The 4,455-nt window shown below is 37.6% G+C and overlaps 1 pseudogene; it reads left to right on the top strand.

The window, feature by feature from the left end:
* Positions 1–256: 256 nt before the first annotated feature.
* LOC111187750 (DNA primase small subunit pseudogene) lies at positions 257–1,977 on the top strand (annotated as a pseudogene).
* The last annotated feature ends 2,478 nt before the right edge of the window (positions 1,978–4,455 follow it).

Below are 4,455 nucleotides of genomic sequence, written 5' to 3' on the forward strand. Positions count from 1 at the left end.
AGGGATTTCTTATGTATGTCACAAACTGGACCTCATACAGTAGAATCCATTTTCTCCGTAGCAGTTATCCAAAGATCCAGAGGTGTCATTCACATAGCTGTTTCTTCACAGATCCACTTCCATAACCAGGTACAGGCAAACCAAAAATAAGGTGCTGATAGCACAATTAAAGAAAAACAATAATGTCCCCATACAAAGCTCTAACTTCCTCAGATCATTCGAGTCTTTCTTCCTCATCCCACATTTATTAGCAAAACACCTTTCTGATAACAAGTAAGAATGGGCCTACTGCCTCTGCCAGAACTACTGGTCATTCTTTAAGTCATTTAGCCTGTCAATCAGTCAGTCAACAAATATTTATTGAGTGCCCATCATGTGCCAAGTACTGTGCTCGGTACAAGTGAGCTCGACAGATCTTGTCCACTTTGAGGAAGTTGACTCTTTCGTGGAGGAAACAGTTTACCTAGTCACTCAAATACTTATATTCAAACTCCAGTACTTGTTACGAAGGCATTACAAAGTGCCAGGAGAATAAAGCAGAAACTTACACACCATTGTAAAGCAATTATACTCCAATAAAGATGTTAAATAAATAAATAAATGAAATGAAAAAGAAATAAATAAAGTGCTATGAGAGCCAGTAATAGGGACATGATCTAGCTTAGAGCAGAGGCAGGGAACAGGTTTAAGAAATGCATCCCTCCCTGAGTTGAGTTCCACGCTCCATGAAGGCGTTTTACCTCACCCAGCTGCCCGAGCTGCTTAAACTTTATTACCAGAAGCTCTTTCCCTAAGCCCAGTACTATCACTGGCTCAACTATGGCAGGGTGGTAAAGAATTACTTTCAACATCATGAGTTTTCATTCACATTGAAAGGTGATGTTTACATTCATTACCAATCCTTCAACAACCAGAGTGATCTGGCAAAGGAGGTGCAGAAAATGACTCCACACAAGATTGATATAGGCTTAGTATAGAGTCCCACAGACCAAATCAACACAATACAATGCATCTGGGAGCTTTCCGGGCTCAGGAAAAAGAACTGGTGTTTGACATTGACATGACAGACTATGACGATGTGAGGAGACATTGTAGTTGTGCAGACATGTGTTCTAAGTGCTGGACCCTCATGACGATGGCCATACACATCATCAACCGAGCATTGAAGGAGGACTTTGGATTTAAACATCATCTCTGGGTATATTCTGGAAGCAGAGATGTCCATTTTTGGGTCTGTGATGAATCAGTTAGAAAACTGTCCTCTGCAGTACGTTCTGGGATATTTGAATATTTGAATCTTGTAAAGGGTGGTCAGGACGTTAAAAAGAAAGTTCATCTAAGTAACAAAAATTCACCTTTTTGTCAGAAAATCTATAAACATAATGAAAAATACTTTGAAGAATATGCTTTGGTTGATTAAGATATTCTTGAGAATAAAGAAAGCTGGGATAAGGTTTTAACCCTTGTTCCTAAAACAATGCATGATGAACTTCAACAAGGCTTCCAAAAGCATCACAATTCACTTCAGCATTGGGGGCATTTGAAGAAAGCAGCCAGCAGGTATCAGAATAACAGCAAAAACGACTCTGGCTTGAGTGGGAGATCATGCTCCAGTACTGTTTTCCACAACTGGATATCAATGTTAGCAAAAGAATCAATCATTTACTGAAGAGCCCTTTTAGTGTTCATCCTAAAACAGGTTGCATTTCTGTGCCTATTGATTTACAGAAAGTGGATCAGTTTGATCCATTTACTGTCCCAATAGTAAGTTCCATTTGCCATGAATTGGATGCTAATTCCACTAATGAAGAAGAAAAAGAGAATGGGGCTGAAACTGATATCAAACATAGAACCAGAGATTATAAGAAGACCAGTCTAGCTCCTTTTGTAAGAGTTTTTGAGCAGTTTCTTGAAAACCTGGATAAATCTCGAAAAGGAGAACTTCTCAAGAAGAGTGATTTATAAAAAGACTTCTGAAAATAACTACTCCCTTTATACCAATGTGGATATCTTCTACCTTCAACCAAGAATCAAATACTTCAAGAGCCATTTAACAAATATAGCAGAATTAAAAGAAAAGAAGCAGAGAAATGCATCCCTGAAAAATGACGTATGAGCTGAGATCTGACTTGCTTGATGATCAGTCATCATGTGTACAGTGTTACCTTAGAGACCAAGAATTAAGTATACAAAGAAGCCTAACATTCACCACTCTGAAGAAGTTTAAATTCAATTACACAGAAAAGACACATACACATGAGAAGTTTAATACAAGAAAGCATTAGAAAGGCATCAAATATGTGGCACAAATAAGTGATAAAAGGCAAAGGGACTGATGAATCATTAGGGGCTGGTGTAACCCAGAAAGAGTTCTCAGAGAAGGCAGGACAGGATGTAGACCCTACGACAATGGTTTTCAAATGTTTTTGACTAAAACACACAATAAGAAATACATTTTACTGAGTCACTTTGCTGTTCAGTAGAAATTAACACTGTAAATCAACTATACTTCAATCAAAGTTTTTAAAAATAAAAAAATTGAAAAATACACATTTTACACTATGGCACAATATAAACATACAGATATAAATAAAAGTAAAACAAGTTTCATGAAACAAAGCTTGATCTCACAAAAAGAGATCCAATTGATTGTTTCTATGCTATTTCATTCTCTTAAATTTTTCTTTATGCTGGTCAAATTCCACTAGATTAAGTTCATTACCCAGTAATGAGTCACAACCTAACACTGGAAATTTCTATAACAGAAAATATTTCTGCACACAGTAAAGGTCCTTCATGAAATAAAAGGAAACCCAAAAGTAATTCTCACCTCTTACAAAAGTGATCCAAGCCCCCATGACCTCTAGCTCTTTCCCACCATTCCTTCTGCTTCTCCTCATTTCCAGTTGCATAGCTACCTTAGCAATAAGAAATCCACACCCAGAATGTGGCTACATCACATATTTACATGATAACCTACCACCTTCTAGCACCAGCCTGATTCTTAGTCGGAATGTATGAAGCTTCTTCACTGGAGCATAAGTGAAGGTTGCTATCAGAGGACTAGATCAAGATTTCAGATCAGACCTAGGTTTTAGGTCCTGAGGCTACACATAAACAGAGGGAATTTATCCATTAGTCCCATATGTTTCTTCGTGAGCATTAGTTTTTGACCCAATTCAGTTTTCCAAGGTCAGACTTTAAAAAATTGATCAGACTTCCAGTTACTAAAGAAAGAAAAATATATATCATGCAAAGCAGGCTACCAATTTTCCACAAATTTATGGTGATCCCTCATCAATACCCACCAATGTTGATAAACTTTTCATCTGGGAAGGAGCTCTCATTCTTTAGTCATGCCTAACTGAAATACTCACTTTCATCAAGTATAGACTTAACAAAAGCCTCCAAAAATTTGCCCTCTAGATTTGACCTAAGAGCCTAAGAGGGATAGTGCTCATCATCACCAGCTTCATAAGTAGTTCACAGACATTCCTCAGTGTTTTCTTTTTTAAGGAAGAGATAGTAGTTTAAAAATAAAATGTTAACTCAAAACAAAATAATAATCAGTCTGAATCAGGCAGGAATCAGGTTCAGAAATGCATCCATTGCATTTATTGATACAAATGATGAAAATATATTTATTGATCAGGTATTAAAAATTAAAACCCAAATTAATAAATATACATTTCTCATTTTGCCCGACCATTTACAAGCCTCCTTTAAAAATCTGGAAGAATTGTCATCTTAGTCTGCTGATAGGCATAACTAATGTTAACAATCTGGGAAGGAACAGGGGACAGCTGACATATATGTCACTGTGTTTCATACGCACCTGCTAACCTACCCCAGTACCAACATTACCAAGGGAGATTGGAGCTGCCTCCTGGCCAATTTGGCTGACTCAGGAGTTTTTTGTTTGTTTGATGTGTGTGTGTGTGTGTGTGTGTGTGTGTGTAATCTGAAGAATACTGATGGCATTTAACGCTCTAAAGCTAAACAGGAAGGTGAGGATGAATGCTCACTTATGTCTACTCTTAACCAATGCCACTCCAAAGGGCAGCAGTGTCCCTAGAATTGTCATTTTCCTTAAAATGAATCTTCATACCCGCATAGGCCCTAATTTTAGGGCTAAGCCTCCTCTAAGAATGAATAAGAGGTCTTTCTGTAAAGCAGATCCCGAAAGTTATCTGTGAGGTTTTAGTGACTAAACGACCTGTTAATGAGATTTGGATGAGATCTGATTATTCTTCCTTCTTTAATGCCAAAGATAGTGGTTAAGTAGGATTTACATTTTTAAACTTCCATATAACAAGCTGGGACCAGGCTGCTTCGGTCTATTTAAATTATTGCGAAGGAATGAAATGCATTCACTTACTAATTACTGTATTTGCTCTCCTACGCGTCTCGCTGTTGACAGGTCAGGGGTGGGAAAGGCAAACTGCTGCTACATCC

This window comes from Delphinapterus leucas, chromosome 5, assembly GCF_059928025.1.
Source record: "Delphinapterus leucas isolate spDelLeu-1000000601 "Yukka" chromosome 5, BTC_Dleu_Yukka2, whole genome shotgun sequence".
Classification (NCBI taxonomy): domain Eukaryota; kingdom Metazoa; phylum Chordata; class Mammalia; order Artiodactyla; family Monodontidae; genus Delphinapterus; species Delphinapterus leucas.